This window comes from Colias philodice, chromosome 16 (assembly GCF_061535455.1).
Source record: "Colias philodice isolate Cphi_HAF_F1 chromosome 16, ilColPhil1 Martin Lab GWU primary, whole genome shotgun sequence".
NCBI classification, from domain to species: domain Eukaryota; kingdom Metazoa; phylum Arthropoda; class Insecta; order Lepidoptera; family Pieridae; genus Colias; species Colias philodice.
In genome coordinates, this window is record NC_143101.1 from 3,177,239 (window position 1) to 3,198,244 (window position 21,006).

The 21,006-nt window shown below is 30.9% G+C and overlaps 1 protein-coding gene and 1 long non-coding RNA gene across 2 annotated transcripts in view; one reads left to right on the forward strand and one right to left on the reverse strand.

The window, feature by feature from the left end:
- The first annotated feature begins 224 nt into the window (after window positions 1-224).
- The window catches only part of LOC149481525 (gonadotropin-releasing hormone receptor-like), a 100,535-nt gene continuing 79,753 nt past the window's right edge, over window positions 225-21,006 (forward strand). The window contains exon 1 of the mRNA XM_089705362.1: window positions 225-360. The gene's annotated coding sequence lies outside the window, so the exon portion shown is untranslated. The remainder of the gene's footprint in view (window positions 361-21,006) is intronic.
- The window catches only part of LOC149481526 (uncharacterized), a 125,491-nt gene continuing 116,430 nt past the window's right edge, over window positions 11,946-21,006 (reverse strand). The window contains exons 2-4 of the long non-coding RNA XR_016316867.1: window positions 13,645-14,993; window positions 13,322-13,495; window positions 11,946-12,986 (exon numbers count right to left, since the gene is read on the reverse strand). This is a non-coding gene — a long non-coding RNA (uncharacterized LOC149481526). The remainder of the gene's footprint in view (window positions 12,987-13,321; window positions 13,496-13,644; window positions 14,994-21,006) is intronic.

Genomic DNA, 21,006 nt, shown 5'->3' on the forward strand with positions numbered 1-21,006 from the left:
AATTTTTCATAATTTACTAGATCATTAGTTCACCTCATGTACACTATACAACAACGCAATTAAAAATCACAGTCGTAAAACGTTGAATAATATTGAGAATTTGTTCGAGTATCAAAACAAACATGTTATTAAAAATTATCTACCGCCGATAGATTAACACTTGAGCCCTTTAACCTGAGATAACATCTGGGCGGGCCGCCCGCCCGCGTTTTACCAGTAGCGAGGCTACGCGCGTCTCATCCAAACGCTTCGATACCAAATTCGAAATTTCAACAGGATTGTATACTCTGTGCTGAAAAAAAAAACTAAAGTGAAGTGATTGTGTGTGTGAACTTTTTATGCGGATGTCAAAACTTTTTGGTGAGTTTGAAAAGTTTTTCCAGGACATTTCAATGAATTATTGTTTTTAAAGTTTTTATGCAGATTCGTGTTTTTATAATAAGTTTAAGAATTATTTAAAACACAATTATGGCACTGAAAATTTGTTTTGTATAAGCGCTCTAATGCAAGGTTTAATTCTTAATAATAAAATAATATGTTTTAACTTTCATATGACCTACATTTTATAAAAAGATAAAACTACATATGTATTTTTTTGCTGAATATTAATATACTGATGCGGTCATTTAAAATAAAATGCAACTTCGTGAACATTTTTTAAAATGCAAGCTACGCATTTAACAATTGGCACAGCTATTTGTCCATAATATCATCGTATACCCTATTTGCGATTCAAAGAATTTAGTAATTTATTAGTATTTATTTTCAAAGTTAGACAAAGATTTATCCACTAATAAAAAAAATCAAATTAAGTAAAAACCATCGGACTAATCATTATCATCAAAACAGTTAATTAATATGATAAATAGACCTTATAATAATTACGTTGTTATGTTGCTCGATATGCTATTTTGATTTAATAAACTAAAATATGATGATAATATTGAAGACTTTTGTAACTACGTATACTATAATAAATCTGTACAATCTCTATCAAGGTCGTTTAAATTAAATTCACAATTTGCTGGTTCAGTTTCAAATTGGATAGAGTGTGAAAAAATATACGTTTAGAATGTATTTTTAAATTTCAGTTGTCATACAGAAAATACTATAATGAAAGAGCGATTACCTATGAGCAGTCTACTTATAATTATTTATATTCAAATTCGTAATGCTTTTAGACATTGCATTTGTACTTTATATTGTGGTCTATTATACTAGGTATATATGATGTTGTGTGGATCTATTATACTAAACGATTGTATTAAATACTTGAGCGATTTGATTTATTGTTGAAAATGCGTTTTTATGTAGATACATAGGTATCCCTATATGGCCACGTATTATGGGGTTTCATTTACTTCATATATGGGGAGACTTAAATCTCTGCAGAGAGTAAATTTTCAGCGTCTGTTTAAAATGAATTACTGAAATAATTTCGTAATTGAATGTTATGTAAAAAAAAATATTTACAATTTATAAATAATTGTGCGACGATACCCGCTCGTACGCTATAGTATTATTTATTCACTATGACTTGTTACGGATAATTTAAAGGGAAAAATAAGAAATATGCACTAACAAGAATAAAATGTTTGCTTGATGGAAGATGAAAGCGTCGGCTTAATTAAACTGAGATGATATTTAGAACGCTGAATGTGTGTTTTATGAAGCTTAAACAAAGCTTTACAATTCTGCTGTGTATTTCGCTTTGTTATTTAGACAAATAATCTGTTAAGTTACGATAAAATGATACCGTTATTAGTTGTACCTTATGTATGTATAGCGCCGTCTTGCATGAGAAACGTAGATATCGTAATACCTAAGCGTAATAATATGTATTTATTTAGGTACATTAATAATTTTGCAGTTTTTGTCAACTCGTTTAGTAGATAAGGAAAATATCATTATCTATCTCTTCCTAACATTCATAGCTGCATATTAGGAAAATAATATGAAATGAATAAAGGATTTAAAATATATTTAGTCGAAAGAAAGATGCAAGTTTTAGCTGTAAATTATAATTTGTGTAATTTGTAATGCGGTTACAAAATATTATAAATTCTTGGTGAGGCACAATTTCACTTATTTCAGTAGAAAGAACAACCGTTTTCAACAGTTACCGGTCAGAAAGGATAATCCAACCCTTTTAATTAAATTTATTGTTTGTTCGGAGCACGAGTGAACAACGTGATCGCTGGCACGTCAGATTGTCGGATATTTAGATGTTTATATGCGACTGACAACCACGTGAGCTGTTTCCTTATATCCATTTCCAATGATATGGATCATTTTGAAGAACAGTGTAATAGCTTACGCTTGCAAATTCGAGAGAGTTACGATTTTTATGCGTGTCATGCCCGAATTCTAATACCTAACCACGTGACAATCGACAAAATATTGATAAACAAAGATTGCGTTATAACCACAGTTATAACGGTGCATTAACATCAAACAAACATAGAGGTAGAGCTAGAGCAGGAGCATTCTTTCGTGATCTCTTAGTGTAAACGAAAACTCGTATTCTGTGTTGTTCAGTATAAGAACATTGCGTAGAATCTTTTCGAACGAACTAAGAACAACAAAAGTGCTCTACGCCTGTTTACACTGAAACAATTTGACTAAGTGGGGTTAGAATGAGCATTCGCTCGTTTGATGTGAATGCACCGTAAGATATTCTACATTAAATAAACTAGAGCTTTTGATTCAATGTTTCAACAGTGATACTTGTTCAGTGTAGAGTTTGAACATCCAGACATTATGTTCCAATGAGGGTTCAAGTCACATTTACCTACCTGTAATAAATTATTTATAACAAAAATAGACAACTTTACCTTTAGGTACTAGATATAATTAAGTACCTACTATATTTTAGGTATTACATAATCTAGTTTATATTTATTAAATATGCGGAGAATTTAGATTACTGTAGTTTACATTAATCGGTCAGAACTGACACGTAGCGTTGATGTAATTTATACAAAAGTTATGAATTTCAGATATACATTATATCAATTGAAAGTTATTACAAAGCGGCCTTTAAAACAGCTTTTAGATAAATTCGATGCTCTTCAATTTAAGGGAAATTCTCAGTATTTTAGGAATCTATACGACATTTATGTTTAAGTAGAAAATTTAATTATAACTTTTGATTGTTACAATTGGAATAGTTATGTAAAGTGCTATATTTCAATCATAGTAAAGTAAAATTTTAGAAAGTATCCTTTGACGTGGTTAGTGTTTTTATAAAGTTAAAACATGGCTATTCATTTAATATGTAGGTACATATCACAGAACCTAATAGAGGTGGTCTAAGAGCCCGTGGGAGATCGTCCTTCACCGATCTGATAACCAGATGAGACGTATTTTTTATTAAATATTTTTTATAAACAATTACAAATATGCCTATAATTGCTTGCCTATCGAAAAGTGGTCATGGCTATTTTTAATTAAATTAACTTTTATCGATTTTTTTCATCACCTTCATACTTTTGATAACCAAATGAAATTTATTTGACTTTGAGTGTATAACTACCTGGCAAGCAGGTGTAAACAGGTGGTAAGTCAAAATAGGTGAAATAAAAACATACCTAGGCATATTCTGTGTATCAAAAAGTTATCAGATCGGTGAAGGACGATCTCCCACGGGCTCTGCTACTAAGGTATGTATGCAATGTACCTACTTGTTACATTAACTGAGGATACATACATGATATGTAGTTTTGAAGCTGAGCTTACCTACTTGTTATAGGTTCTTATACAGTGTGTTCTCTTAGAAATTTGATTCTACATGATTTTAGGAATTACAGAGTAAAAAATTATAACGAAGACGTACTTAGGTAGTTGTTCTTCTTTTTGTCAAAAAAGGGAACTTGTTCTATTCACTATAAACCTAAGCATATAAAAGATGTAATTAAAATTAAAATATTACCGAAAAAATTAAAATATTTTTTCTACCACTCACAACTTATTTTTAAATAATATTTCTTCAAAGATCTTTTCAACGTGCATGTAACTCATAAAAGTCAAAGAATTGTGCGTTTTAATCAACTTAAAAGCTATCTAATAATTAATTGGATCAAAGTATCGCAAATTGTATTGTGCAATACAATTTCAAAGCTTAATAAAACCGTGGACGTAAGAGCCAATTAATGTCCACTGTGAAACACTCGATACAAAAATGAAAGACATTTATATTTTCTCTAAATATATTTCTCTTTGGTTATTTGAAGTATATTTTATTTGGCATTGTGTTTGGCATGCTAAATAAGATTAAATAAATGAGACAGTTTCTTTATCTGTTGTCCATCTTCAACGTCTGTTTATTAATAAAAAGTGTTTACTGGGATACGGATATATTTTGTTTGATACTTATATTTGATATGAAGAAAGTTTTTGGTATAATAATATTAGGTTATATCGAATCATGTAAATGTTATTTACTCGTTTATCCAAACTAATTCTAAATGTCACTAGGGGTGCTACAACACTGAAAACGAATTGAAATTGAAATAACATCTAAAATAACTTACACGACAAACACCCAACTAATTTAGTTCAGATCTTATATTATGTATTCTATAAACAATAAACGGGTTAAACATATTTTTCATCGTAAATTACAATATTTTATAACATAACTTTGAGGATTACTATGCAGTATCCTAAGGCAGTTGGATCAAAATATTACCATGAAATAATGAACTTCTTCTTCTTCTTTCTATCCCAGTTTATTTTTTTATAATTTGTTGTTTTTTTCACAGTTTAGTGGCTCCAATATAACTGCAGAGTTCATAATCGTCTATCGCATTCTTCTTATCTTTAGCATGTTCTTCAATAAATTATTAATAAAACCAAAATTACTTCTATGAAAAGCCTTAAAATAAAGTAAGATTCAAAAAGTGAGCAAAAACAAGTTATATTTATTTCAGTTAACTGATTTATTTTAAAAAACAAGGTAAACAAAATGAAGTATAAACAAAGGGGCTTTACAAGTAAATATTAAAAATAGGTTTAAAAACAGATGCCATCTAATCGAGAGTTTCCTTTAACTTCTTTACACCCACGATTTCAATCTAACTGCTAATAACTAAATGGTCGATAAAAATTCTCATTTCGCCCACAACAGATTTGGGTAATGGAATCACGGAAAACCAGAACGCTGAAGTGTTGTGCCGAAGAATTAACAAACTTTTAACTTGGCTTAACTTTTCATGGAAATGACTTTTATTTTGGCGGGAAATGTGACAGATATTAAATCTGACGGACATCCTGCATGTCATGAGTAAATTAAGTTTGTCGTTTAAATATTATGTTTGCGTAAGGCGATCCTCACACTGCCCCGCATCACGCTGCATGTTGCATGTCGAAGCACCTACGCGCGTTCCTGCAGGAGTGCAGATCTGCATCATCGTGTGGGTTTTTTGCGCACTCACGCGCGTAGGTGCGTTTGTAGATTCACACACGGCGGCTCTCATTCATTCGCCGTTCTCTGTGGTGGTCGTACAATACTGAAACTGAGCATCACGACGCGCGGCACTGCGGGATTCGGTGTGCCATACCTTGCGTCTCGCCCCGCACCTACGCGCGGGGATGCATGTTTCTCCGCGTGTATGCGCGTGATCCGCATGTACGCGCGTGGTTACATTTTCAGTGTGATGGACTGTGCGTGTTTTCTATACAAACGGAGATACTTACAAGTAACGTTAAACACGCAGTCACGCAACATGCAGCGTGGTGCGTGGCAGTGTGATAATCGCCTAATACAATTTCTAACTATTTTTCAGCATGTAGGTATATTTGTATCAGATTGTTTGCTAACTTATCTACTTATTAACTTGTTAAAGGTAGAAAGAATCTACATCTCGAGTTATCACATATTGATATCCTACAGGAAATAATTAAATTAAAATTATAGTATGAATAATTAATATGTAGGTACTACCTACATAAAACTTAATACCTTTAATCTGTTCATAACCTGGATGCTTTTGATGTCAGTACCTATTAGATATTATATTATCTGTGCTATGTCTGTGCTATTACTATTCTATTCTCTGCTATTTATCGTTAAATAGGTTAATTAAATGTCAAAGGTTAGGCTCAAATATAATACATTATGTTTTTACAATTTTATTCAGGCACTTAGGATTATAAAGTATGTTTGGCTCTTTTTCTTTATTTTTTTTTTGAATTTCTATAGTTACTGAACTACAATAACTATTAATAAATCTGTGAATTACCTTGACATCCCATTTTTCCTTTTTCATTATTCAACTATATAACCATAATTAAACAGGTAATAAAAATTGAAGCAGATCCTGTTAATTGAAAATATAAAACTTGGAAATCTTAAAACCGTTTCCGAATTCATTAGCATACCATTTCGTTACACCGGCAAATTTTCGTAATATCTACATAATGGTATCGCTAAATGGTTAAGGGATTGGAAATTACAGCCGATAGTACAAGAGTTTTCAAGTTAATGGAATCATTGTGTACTGAACAAAGCGGAACCTCACTCGCGTAATAAATTAAATACGGCATCAAGTGCCCGGAATTTGGGATCGATTTAAATGATATTGATTTAATTGCGCCAATTTTACAGTGTTTTCGACGGAAAAGTTAAAATTGTCTTTTTTTTTCTCTCCTCTGTCTTCGTAAGGATTATTCGTGTGTATTAAAAATACCATTACTTATCTATTTTTTATAATGTGTAATCTTCCGTTATATCTACAAAGCAACGAATTAGCTTTGTGTGTAAATAACTATTACTCTAGTCACGTAAGTCCGAGAATCTTCTAGTTGTCTGACATAATATGACAATTATTGACAATAGTTAAATCGTTAAATTCCATTTTTATAATTGACTCGTCGATGCAATACAGGACGAAATGTAATTATAACAGATTTTAATCGGTAAGAATCGATGTTTTGTGTAAAAATTCTAGATATGAATTTTTTTATGTCATAAAAAATCAAAATTCGAATGCGATTTAGCACGTTTGTTTACCTACTTGACACCATTTTATTAGAGACTAGCTGTTCCGTGCGGTTTCACCCGCATTGCTTCGTTCCTGTTGGTCTTAGCGTGATAATATATAGCCTTCCTCGATAAATGGGCTATCTTAAACCGAAAGAATTTTTCAAATTGGACCAGTAGTTCCTGAGATTAGCGCGTTCAAACAAACAAACTCTTCAGCTTTGTAATATGTATTAGTATAGATAAATTGGTTTCTAGGCAGCTTTTGTTTGCGTTTGATTGATTTTCTGTACAAGGTAACACGGCCTAAAATTAATTTACCATTTTGAAAAAAAAAATATTTTTCAATACTTACCCATTTATACTCTTATAACCACCAGCGACTCAAACACGAATATAAATAGTCTTTGTAACATATATATGTACTCGAAAGCAGCAGATAGTTCCAAATATATTTTTAACACATAATCGACCAGAAATGGACTTTTTGATCAGGAAACGATAACAAAAGGAAACGTTTCCGATCCCTTTCATGCAAGACACAAAACGTGATGCCTTTTTTATCCGACGCGACGTTCAAAAAGTGACGAAAATTCTAAATTCGAAACGTATTTTTTTTTAATTGACGTTGTCAAAAACGGTCGTATTTTTTTTCAATTTAAACCGAGATTGACTCTTTCCCTTTAGCGTTTAAAAATTCCTAACGAAAATTACTGTATTACCTACCTACTTGATTTTAGTATATTTTTTTTACAAATTATAGGTACATGGACTTAATTATGTAACATAAAAAAATTCCAACATTTACTAATACTTGCTTACTTACTTCATGTCTGGTATTATTAGTGAAAATATCCGAACTAGTTATACCTAGGCTTATTTAAGTTGGAAAATTAACGAGCTGAAATTTAAATTTTAAATTTCTCCTACTAACAAGAATGAATAATTAATAAGGCATGTAATTTAATACAGCATCAACAAAGTTTGTTTTTGTATATAATATATTCCATTTTCACGAATAGGTTACCACATAGGGATTAGGTTAGGAAGAAATTGTTGACGATATATACGGAAAGCTGGCAACCTTTTTTGTAATATATGAGGAAGAATCGTATAGAATATACCGGGTTTACTTTGGAAGCTTCGAGACGTACGTATTGAAGAATTCATAACCTTTGTCCGTTGGCTTTGACGATCTCGGAATTTTATATACTACATTCGTATTTTTTATAAAAACCCGTAAGTATAAAGGCTGGGACGGTGTGATTCTTGCGTCCCAAAAGTTTCATTGTTATTTTGTAAGAAAATTATTTAAGTATTACATGATTTAGTAGATGTAAAAGTTTGTTTGATCGTTATTATTTCATGTGTCGCTTCAAGAAGTCTTAAAAGCTTAGTAACATAAATAAATGATTTTTAAAAGTATATATTAAAAGTTGGTTCTCTTTTAGCCGCTTTACATAAACATATATTAAAGAATAAAGAGGTTAAATGAATGCGAAAAAAAAAAATTTTGTTGAAAAATATAAAAATATTTTCGTTGGTAAAATATTTCCATTTTTATAACCGTTCCCCATTTATAGTTTCGATTAGCAATGTTTTTGATTTATACTTTAAAAATGCCTGTAAAAAACGAACAAAATCTATACAACAAATACACACGTGAAAACACTCTAATGAATTGCTGTTAAAAATATTTTTATATATACAAGGACACTTGATATGATATAATATATGTATCCCACTTTCTGTCTTTCCTTATACATATTGATTTGTTATTGTCATGTACACGCTCTGAAAGCAAAAATGTTCATATACATCGAAGTTATCATTTAATGAACATTAAATAAATAAATTGAGCAATGGATACGAACGTTTCATTTAATTAACAAAGGGATGAAGAAATTCTGAGAAGGGATTTTACCTTTTGGTGTATCATCGCTTTCTCAATTAAGGTTTATTTTCCGATTTTTTCAGGATTAAACATAAATACATTTACACTTGATAATATACCTACACCTAAGGAATAAATAAACGTTTATTCTATACCTATACCTATACGAGTGGATAAACTCAATTAAAATTGTATATTTGCTTCGTATCCCAAAAAAGTTTATCCGTAAATGTATCCCACGGAATCCGTTTTTTTTGTAATTTGAAACTATAGCTTTCATATAGATATAACTGTAAATAATTAGGTACATAATGTTGTTTCAAGCAAGTAATAGAAAATTATACTCTAGACGGACTAACAAATGTCATGTTAAGATTATTTAAGAAAAACAAATGACCCCGGGGATGTTCCAAAACAAGACGAGCCTGCAAACAATATATAATCTTTTCTGATCTGCCTTTTGTTCTTAGATTTAATGACGTCAATTTTGCTGAATACTTGGATATTGTTAGTAGCATTATTTTTAGCTAGCTTTTTTCACTAGTGAAACTGTTAAATGCATTATTGAAACTACTATAACTAAGTTAGTAAGTACTTACCAAAGCTAAGATAATCTCTCTATAAATGCATGGTTTGTTGTATATTTAATAGAAAATCTTTAGTTGATATTTAAATAAAACGATTCGACTTATTAAGTCTTTCTCTGTACCTACTAACGGAATAACTATTAAAAGTTCGGATTTAAAACCTTATATGCCTTTGAAAGGACGAAAGTTAGTATGGTAAATGAGGGTAAAGAATAATGCGTAGGAGCTTACGATTGAAGATATTCGATTTCAATATCGAATGCGTAAATACATAGTTTACGTTGAAAATAAACCTGCGTAGCGTGATAAAATTTGTCAGTATTTATTTAACTTTTGCATTAAAATTATATTTTAATGATGACATGTCTATCTACTAGTAGGTATGTTAAATGAGATAAAAGGTCACCTAAATGTGCTCTACCAACTTTTTCTTTATCGTCCAGGGAAAAGTCATTTCAAAATATAACATATTTTGGTGAAAAATTTGTTGCCTTTCCATTAAATATCCTGAAAAAATAGAAAATGATAGACATAGACAGAGAATAAGGTAATGCCAATGTACTATAATATACATAACACTTGATAATACATCGTTCATTTAAAACTATAGACACTATAAGCTTAAGCTTTATTTATATGTATGTAAATAATAAATCCATTTTCTCATTAGTACAAAATATATCATTATACATATACATATGTTGGTACAGCAGCTGGTACTTTTTCTGACAAGTTAATCACTTTGTTATTGTGTTGACTTCTTGACTGATTAGTTTCCTAATAACTTCCTCTAACATGCCATCACATATTCTGTGAAATAATTAATTATAATTCTCTGGGTTAAAGAGCAGTTGCTGATTGGTTACAGTCTGATCTTCGGGTTATATGGACAATTAAATTTAATAAGGTTACTAATTTGTGACAAATTGGAACAAAGTATAAGAAAATGTAACGTGTGTACGTTTAATTATTCCTTAACTTTGAAATAGAGCAATAATTATATTTTACAAGCATTCCGCCCGCGGCTTCGTCCGACTAAACTAAAATTCAACAAATATCTTCCTCTGTTTCGAGAACCACACTATTCGTTGGTGAAAACAGAATGCAAATCCTTGCAGTAGTATTACTATTAAAACATGCAGACAGATAGACGTATCGGACGACTTTGTTTTATATGTATTAAAATTAAACTTAGCTATTGACCATAATTAATCATGCGTTTTGACTTAAAATAGAAGTAGCACTAATCCTCAACAACTCGTGTGGTGACAATATTATGGTTCAGCTCTTAATCATGTTTAAATTTAAAGTGGATTGAAGTTCTATATTCTCTACAATATGCAAATGTATTTATAAAATGTTTAACTTTATTACTGTGATCGATTTTTCTCATGAGAATTGAGAAAGTACGTGATCAGCCATGCACCAGTCTGAGGCGTAATGAAACTTGACCTTTTAAGCCTCCCCACAAGGACCTCCTTGAATTAACGAATCTTGAAAGGTATACTTCATACCCTTAATTATACCACGAAGTATGAGGTATATCTAGAAGCTTAGTTATAACCGTAGTATTATATAATCTGTGGCTATAATATGGTGGGTCAAATCTCAAATGTGTAAACTCATAATATGGTCCAAAACTGACGTCACAAGTGTTCAGTGAGATGTTAATTTCTGGTTCAACTGACATTAGATTGAGGTTTGGACCCTTAGGAAGTACGCCGTAGAATATTGACTGTGAAAATCAAATTAACTATCCTTTCATTATATCGAAACGTGCCCGTGGGTTAGAGCCCAAAACTTAGTGGCCATTAGATAGCTAATCTTGTAATTTGTATTGTGTTTTACAGCCACTTTAAATAAGAGAAAATAGATAGTAGTTTGGCTAATAAAATGAATTTTGAAGTGAAAACTTCTTTAGCGGCGTTGAGCACTTTTCTGTAATGGGTATAACATCTTAAACTCACATCAGGACACGTGACCTGGGGGGTAACCGGCATCTCTTATAGCAAGCTTATTATAACATTACTATGTCTTTTCGTACCGTGACACCCTTAACGCAAGCTTGTTGCAGCGTTAAACTGATTTTGTTTTTGTAGCAATTTTGATGACGTCACTCGTAATAGTTCACTCAATTATTGGGACCGGTGCGAACTGCGATCTATTTGACAATTTGACAGTTATCAGATAATAATAGAACTTTACATCGGCTTGTTCGAAGAAAAGGCTTCAAACCTTTTGATTTAAGAAGAATCGTGTACCTAAATAGTAAATAAGTGCGTAATCATCACGAGTCCCTATGAGATATGGGGGCATCATATGAACAATTTGAAAATACAATATAACCTACAGATTTATCTGTGTAAGTACCATATAATGTAAGTACCATACCCAATGCAAATCTATTTAAAAATACGTCTGTATAAGTACACATTCTCCACTTGTTATTTCTCTGTATAATAAAATGCATTGTACTTATTCCCTAAACATAAATTTTATCTAATACTTAATGTAAATCTATAAAAGATTGTTTATTATTTCTTCATGATTCAATATATTTTATCATGTTATTATTTACCTATATAGAATATAAGACTATAAAAGTAAATCTACACTCAAATACACTACCCATATTATACTTATGTAATCTGTTGTTAAGGATCTCATTTCATTTTGAGAAATAAAACCATTATTTATTTCCAGATTCTACAATCAATTCCGAGCACTAGGAATAAGATTACCCAGAGTAACCACATGGAAGCATTGATAGTATTCAAGAAGCCATAGTGCCAGCGCAACATGAATATATTTTTTTCAATAGGAAGCAATATCATACTTTAAATGTTTAAGTGCAATAAAAAACATTTATAAATCCAAAATCTTTATTTAGTCCTTTTTATTTATTTATTGACAAATCATTTGCTCCTTTACTTCTCTTGATATCATTTATATAAAAAAAAGTGATAAAACATGGAAGTATTCGAAATTAGATTCAATTCTATTTAGCTTAAATATTTATTAAAAACAATTAGGTAGATATATTATATAACTCAAATCCAAATTTGTAAGTAAATAGCATATTAAAAACACCCTTGATTAAAAAAAATTAAGTTTTATTTATAGTACCAGCCTTTAAAACTTAAAATGCAATAAACAAAAACTTTATATTTACATCACAATGAATAATTCCTACACTAATAGATTAATGGTATTTATATTTTTATTTTAAATTTAAATCAATTATTGTATTTGCATAATAAAGAGAAGATAAATAATTTAAAAACTTGCAGTACTTATGTGTACTTTTAATTTCATTTTTATTAAACTTAAAATGAAAACAATGTAGGTACTATATTAAGGTACAATTAAATTTTTACATTTTCAGATGTATGATACAAATATGAATATTTTAAGTGTAGACATGGTGGCGCCTCCCCCAACTTGAAGTTCTCACTACCACATGATCATCTCCCAAGCCGGTACTTCCTTGTTCAATGTTTGGGCAAGCCGGCAATCAACACAACTGTGAAAGATAAATTGGACTTAAACTGATTCTTTGTTGCTTTAAAATTTAATAAGTACATTTAATATATTTACTTTTATTATTAAAGGGCTTGTCATGGTGTATGTAAACGTCTAAAAAGAAGTTTTTTAAACAATGTCGGTATGGTTTGTTAAATACCTTATTTGTTAATAATTTTTCAAGTATTTCAACGTTTTAGTTGTTTATCTTGCAATTCTTAATATTGTATTAAAAAAACTTAAATGTGTAGGTACAATGCCTTAGAAAACTTTTAATATAAGTAGCTTCTAACCAAACATAGATAGGTTTGCTTATAAATTAATATAAATATTTACTTTTGACCAGCTGCTCTAGTTTTTGTGAACTCCCAAATCATTTGCACTTATACTTTCAGAGAATTCTATCAACTTCGTCTCAGCATAACTTTTAACTCGTTGGGAGTTATTTATGTACCTTTGTCTTTGTAACTTCAGGGTCAAGGAGCTTCGCGCACTCTGCACAATGTTCTGCTGCAAGTTAAATAAAAATTACTTCAATTAACAATAATCAAAACAGACGAAATCATGCAAAAACCAATACTTTATTCGTAAAAATATATCTGTGTTATCATAAATCGTCCAATGTTTTAGATATATTTATTACTCGTATATTATCTTACCTTGCTATTTCAATTGCTCTTTCATGCCTCTTTCATGCATTCTTTAATGCATATTACTTATCTTTCGCAATTTTTCAATTTGATTTATCCAAATGTTAGATAAAAATACGAGGACAGTGATTATGACATTTGGATTTTTGACGTTTAATTTTCAATCACCGCCATTTTTATAATAACAACCTTGTTTTGTTGAGTTCACAAAATAATCTTACTTTATTTTGTTACCGGGAGCCTTTTCAACATGATTACTATACGATTGCCTACAATGTCCAAAGAGCGAATGAATTCCGAAGTTTTGTCTATTTTTTTAAGATTAATGGCTTGGCTACGAGGCTTTTAGGCCAAGTCGTAATGATTTGTATCGAACATTAAACGTCAAAAATCAAAATGTCATGTCACTGTCCTCATTTAGATAATAAAATCGATCGTTTTTTTTTATTATCTAAAATTTCAGATAAACTTAAACTTAAATAAGTGAATCTCATCTTTGGATAAATGGGAAAGTGCGAAAAAGCAATATTGAAATAGCAAGGTAAGTTAAAGTACGAGTAAGGACGATTTATGATAACAGACTACAGAGATATATTTTTACGAATAAAGTTTTGGTTTTTGCATGATTTCGTCTGTTTTGATTATTGTTACTTAATTGAAGTAATTTTTATTTAACTTACAGCAGAACATTGTGCAGAGTGCGCGAAGCTCCCTGACCCCGAAATTACAAAGACAAAGATAGGTACATGAATAACTCCCAACGAGGTAAAAGTTATGATGAGACGAAGTTGATAGAATTCTCTGCTGAAAGTTTAAGTGCAAATGATTTGGGAGTTCACAAAAACTAGAGCAGCTGGTCAAAAGAAAATATTTATATTAATTTATAAGGAAACCTATCTATGTTTGGTTAGAAGCTACTTATATTAACAGTTTTGTAAGGAATTACACACCTACACTGTACACATTTAACTTTTTTTTTAATACGATATTAAGAATTGCAAGATAAACAACTAAAATGTTAAAATACTTGAAAAATGATTAACAAATAAAGTATTTATTATTTAACAAACTATACCGACATTGTTTAAAAAACATCTTAAATTACATACACCATGACAAGCCCTTTAATAATAAAAGTAAACATATTAAATGTACTTATTAAATTTTAAAGCAACAAAGAATCAGTTTAAATCCAATTTATCTTTCACAGTTGTGTTGATTGCCGGCTTGCCCAAACATTGAACAAGGAAGTACCGGCTTGGGAGATGATCATGTGGTAGTGAGAACTTCAAGTTGGGGGAGGCGCCACCATGTCTACACTTAAAATATTCAAAGAAAATGTAAAAATTTAATTGTACCTTAATTTAGTACCTACATTGTTTTCATTTTAAGTAAAAATGAAATTAAAAGTATACATAAGTACTGCAAGTTTTTGAATTATTTATCTACTCTATAAGTCTATATTATGCAAATACAATAATTGATTTAAATTTAAAATAAAAATATAAATACCATTAAACTATTAGTGCAGGAATTATTCATTGTGATGTAAATATAAAGTTTTTGTTTATTGCATTTTAAGTTTTAAAGGCTGGTATTATAAATAAGACTTTATTTTTTTAATCAAGGGTCTTTTTAATATGCTATTTACTTACAAATTTGGATTTGAGTAATATACCTAATTGTTTTTAATTAATATTTAATCAAAATAGAATTGAATCTATTTTCAAATAATTCCATGTTTTATTGCATTTTTATATATATATAAATGTTATCAAGAGAAGTAAAGGAGCAAATGTTTTGTCAATGAATAAATAAAAAGGACTAAATAAAGATTTTGGATTTATAAAATATGTTTTTAATTGCACTAATACATTTAAAGTATGATATTGCTTCCTATTGAAAAAAATATATTCATGTTGCGCTGGCACTTTATAGTTTCTTGAATACTATCAATGCTTCCATGTGGTTACGCTGGGTAATCTTATCCCTAGTGCTCGGAATTGATTGTAGAACCTGGAAATAAATAATGGTATTACTTCTCAAAATTAAATGAGATCCCTAACATAAGTATAATATGGGTAGTGCATTTGAGTGTAGATTTACTTTTAAGTGTTTTATTATATAAATAATATAACATGATAAAATATATTGAATCAAGAAGAAATAATAAACAATCTTTTATAGATTTACATTAAGAAGGCATTAGATAAAATTTATGTTTAGAGAATAAGTAGGGTTGCATTTTATTATATAGAGAAATAACAAGTGGAGAATGTGTACATAAACAAACGTATTTTTAAATATACTCTTAAGATTTGCATTGGGTATGGTACTTACATTACTTTTATCTTACACAGATAAATCTGTAGGTTATAATTGTATTTTAAGATTGTTCATATGCTGCCCCCATATCTCATAGAGACTCGTGATGATTGCGCGCTTCGCAATAATAAATTATTTACACGATTCTTCTTAAATCAAAAGGTTTGAAGCCTTTTCTTGGAACAACCCGATGTAGTTATGTTAATTTTGCATTTTTTTAATATAATAAATGTATTATCTTCTTTAAAAGCTTCATTTATTAAATAGATTTCCAACTACATACGTTTCACTTAAATTTGATGTGTATTCTTTTAATAATATTCAAAATAATGTTATAAAAGTTCCATATTTACAACTTCACTAAAATTGCTTAAAACTGTCATTATTGACATTATAACAAGAATGCTAAATGTCAAAGAGAGCGTGCCGGTTCCAATTTTTCGATTGACGTCTCGAAACCGCTCGAAACAGTCTTGTTGCAATTGGTTTTCATATGTTTTAGAAGGTCCCGGTGCCAAAAAAGTAAGATTATTTTGTGAACGCAACAAAACGTACCCATAATAAGACTGTTATTCTAAAGGTGCCGGTTACCCCCATCGAAAAAGCGTAAGACGGATGGATATCAAACATGCTCAACGTTAAATAATCAAGTTTTCACTTCTGCCGCCACTCCCGGAGTGCAACCCGTCTTTTTTTATATCAGACTTCATGGACATTAATAAGTTTTTATTGTTTGAATGTGGTGCCATATAATAATGATTATATGTTCTTTCACCAATAGAAAGGGCCTAGACATTAATTCTAGTAACATAGATAATATTTATCGATGTTTTTGATTTAAATAATTATATATTTTCATTCCAAGTAGGTAATCATGGTAAAAAGGCTCTTACATTATAGTCTACGATTTCTTGTAATTCACCAAAACAAATTTAGACCAATTTTGTCATCTAAATAGAAATAGAGAGATCAAACACACGGACAAGTTACTTTCTTCAAAGGGTAAGTGTTGTTAAATTAAAACTTTCAAGAGTTCAAATACGAATTGAATTTGTAGAGGTTACAAATATAACGTTATAATTTAAAGTTGTAGTGACAGATTATACAGGGTGTCCCAAAAAGTAGTGATGAACGGAAGTTGGAAGGTAGAGGACCTAGAGGGCTATCTGAATCACCCCCATGTATGTTATGCGATTTTTCGTATTTTCGGAGTTATGACGTTTTTTTTTCAATTTTTCTGCTATCGCCGAGTACGATGATATTTTCACTCATGGTGACGTGAATTATTGCGCTAGATGCTTGATTTTTTTTGTGTGCTAAGCTGAAAGATAGGTCAATTCAGTATGGTAACATTTATTATCGTTAGATCTTCGAATGGAATAAAAAAAAGAGTTAAATGCCAAGAAAGATAAAATTATCCAGTATGTTCAAAACTTCAAGGGCCCCTAAAAAAATAAAATCACATAAAAAAAGTTTTCCATTTGGCTTTTAAAAACTTGCTCTATCTATCAGGTAGCTACCCTAAAAATTTAATTTTATTATTCAGAAGGCTTCAATCGAAAAATTGAAATCTAATATGGTAAGTGCAAAAATTTTATTAACACGATGATCATTAAAACCAATAAATAGGTGTTTAATTACCAGAAATTTTTAAAATAACCCCTCTGTTGCTCAATGCAAGTGCGACATCACCTTAAAAAGTTGTCTTTTAAACGTCTGAATGCCCTTTTATCATTTTTAATGGTTTCTTCTGCTACTATGAATTTCGGGGTTATTTCGTCCAAATTGTGGCCTTCTTTCAAGTAGCCGAGGTCTTTTTAGTATCCCCATTGAAACAATTTAATGGGGTTTAGGTCGAGGGACCGTGGAGGCAAGGATTTAAGGCAGGCGTCACCGGTGCATGCGCAGGCTGCAACGACCAATCCATCTTTCAGGGTATCTTTGCCCTTTAGCCTGGCCTCCACGGTCCCCGGACATAAACCCTATTAATTTTTTTCCGTGGGGATACTACATAGACGAGAGACTGCCACAATTTGGACGAAATAACCCCGAAATTCATAGTAGCAGAAGAAACCATTAAAAATGATAAAAGGGCATTCAGACATTTAAAAGACAACTTTTTACGGTGATGTCGCACTTGCACTGAGCAACAGAGGGGTTATTTTAAAAATTTCTGGTAATTAAACACCTTGTTATTGGTTTTAATTTGTTTTTATTAATCATCATGTTAATTCAATTTTTTCACTTACCTCATTTAGATTTCAATTTTTCGATTGAAGCCTTCTGAATAATAAAATGAAATTTTCAGGGTAGCTACCTGATAGATAGAGCAAGTTTTTAAAAGCCAAACGGAAAACTTTTTTTATGTGATTTTTTTTTTACGGGCCCTTGAAGTGGTGAACATACTGGGTAATTTTATCTTTCTTGGCAATTAGTTATTTTTTTTATTCCATTCAAAGATCTAACGATAGTAAATGTTACCATACTGAACTGGCCTATCTTTCAGCTTATCACAAAAAAAAATCAAGCATATTCCGCAATAATTGACGTCACCATGAGTGAAAATATCATCGTACTCGGCGATAGCAGAAAAATTGAAAAAAAACGTCATAACTCCGAAAATACGAAAAATCGCATAACATACATGGGGGTGATTCGGATAGCCCTCTAGGTCCTCTACCTCCCAACTTCCGTTCATCACTACTTTTTGGGACACCCTGTATAATACTATGTTGTAACTTGTAAGTAGCGTAAATTCTGTCAGAAAACTTGTAATATGTAAAATTTTTATAAGTATGTTTTTATTTTTATAACACTTCACGCTTTTAGTATGTGAAACTTTATATAAGAAAAACAAGAATATGTGCAAGAAAAAACGATTTTTTTTAATCCTTACCCTTTTTGCGTCCAACAGAACGATAATGGCTTTCGTAATAAGGGCTTATTCATAGCAGAACATCTTAGGCTAGTGATTTTATTGAAGGTTAGGTTTATTAAAATATGTAATAAACCGTTATTATTTGGTTTGTTTGTACCTACACTTTTTTAAAGGTTTTTTAAAACTCTATGGGATAAAAATTGGAAATACAGCTGATTGACGCTTAGAAAATATTATCTCTTAGTGTAAATAAGTACACTTGTTTTGTTATGGAAAACTCTGAATACTCAAATACCTACCTAAGTGTCCAAAAATATTCGACACAATGCGTGGGAGAGGTTTGAATGAACCTAATGTTAAGGTAGGTTAAAAGTTTAAAATACAATGTGTAATCGAACTCGAAACGCTTTTATATGGACACATTTAAAGAAAATAAATACGTTTTAAAGAGCTAAAACTCTAGTACCAGAGATGAAAAATTATTTCTATTTAATTCGTAATTTACTATATTTACGAGCGTTTTGATCATTATATCATCAACGTATACGTAATTAAACGTTAAAAGGACAAAAAGAAAACAATAGACAGTAGAACTTCGATGTTTATGTCAACGACACTCACAATGTTTTATAAAACTTTTGTAATATACGTGTTCTGCACGAAAAGGGTTCGGTACATATTTAAAAGGGTTTTAAGGGTATGTGTTAAAAGTTAAAAGTACATATTATTCCGTGTATAACATGAACTGGTACATTAGTGATAGTTTACTTAATTTATTCGTTACCTTTCAACAATTTTCGGCAAACAATAATATAATGTAGGTATACTAAAATGTTTTATATGTACATAGATTTATTTTCGTAACCAAAGGGCCTAATACGGAAATCAATCCGTTTCTATTAAAAGTTTCGTCAATTAAAAGTCCCGATAAAATTCATAATTTCGAACTGATCAAATTTCAGCGCAAGAATTAATTAGACTACAGGACTTAAGGTTTTCTGTTCTGTGGTTTATTTATTACTAGTTGTGCCCCGCGGTCTTATCCGCCGTGCTCCGCTCCTGTTGGCCTTAGTGTGATGATAATAATATGATAGCCTTCCTCGATAAATAGGCTATCTAACACCGAAATAATTTTTCAAATCGGACCTGTAGTAGTTCCTGAGATTAGCGCGTTCAAACAAACAAACTCTTCAGCTTTATTATATTAGTATAGATACTAGCACCGTAAAGGCCGTGTACGCGGTCCGTGCGCTGTTTGGCTCAAATATGTGATTTTTCAAACCAGATTGTCCATCAACCACTTATCTTACAAACATATGAATTACTAATAATTTTAGGAAATTTTATTGTCTATGTAGTTAGTTAAGAGTTTTTTTCAATTAATACAGTATTTCTGAATACCATCAAGATAACTGAGCCGATGATTACTTGATTTCACTTTTAGTGTCAATTTCAAAGCTAAAAATATCTGAAATTGCTGACAGATCTAACACACAATTATTTTTAACTAACTGCAAAAATCCTTATTAAAATAGTTAGTTAAAAGATTTTTTTATTTTGGACTCCTAATTACTTACGAAATTAAAATCCGAACAATGTGAATTTTTTTAGAAATTATAGTCGACAAAATGATTATTTTCACCAAGATATTTGACTTTATTGAATATAATTTATACATATTGCAATAAAAGAATGTCTTACTTATAAGATAAAATTTAAAAAAATCAACTAAGGTACCTCTATTATTTTTCTACAAATTTTTTTAAAGTACTATAAAACACTGCGCGAGACCCGATTAAAATCATCACCTCCCCGTCCGCCGTCCGCCGTGCGATTTCGCGTACAAAGTTGCGCAAAGCGCCCGGTGAGGACGGCGTGACGAACGAATCCCTTCGCCACCTCCCCCGTAAAACAGTCGCGGCTTTGTCGCGGCTGTTTAACGGTATATTGCGCGCCGGTCATTTCCCTTCAGTGTGGAAAACCGGTCGCGTAATAATGATCCCCAAACCCGGCAAGAATGCCTCCTTAGCGGGCAGTTATCGACCCATCACCTTGTTGAGCACAGTCTCCAAAGTGTTCGAGTCACTACTGCTGCCTATGCTGCGTCCGTACGTGTCGCCGCGCGCTGAGCAATTCGGCTTTCGCTCGGCACACAGTACCACCCTTCA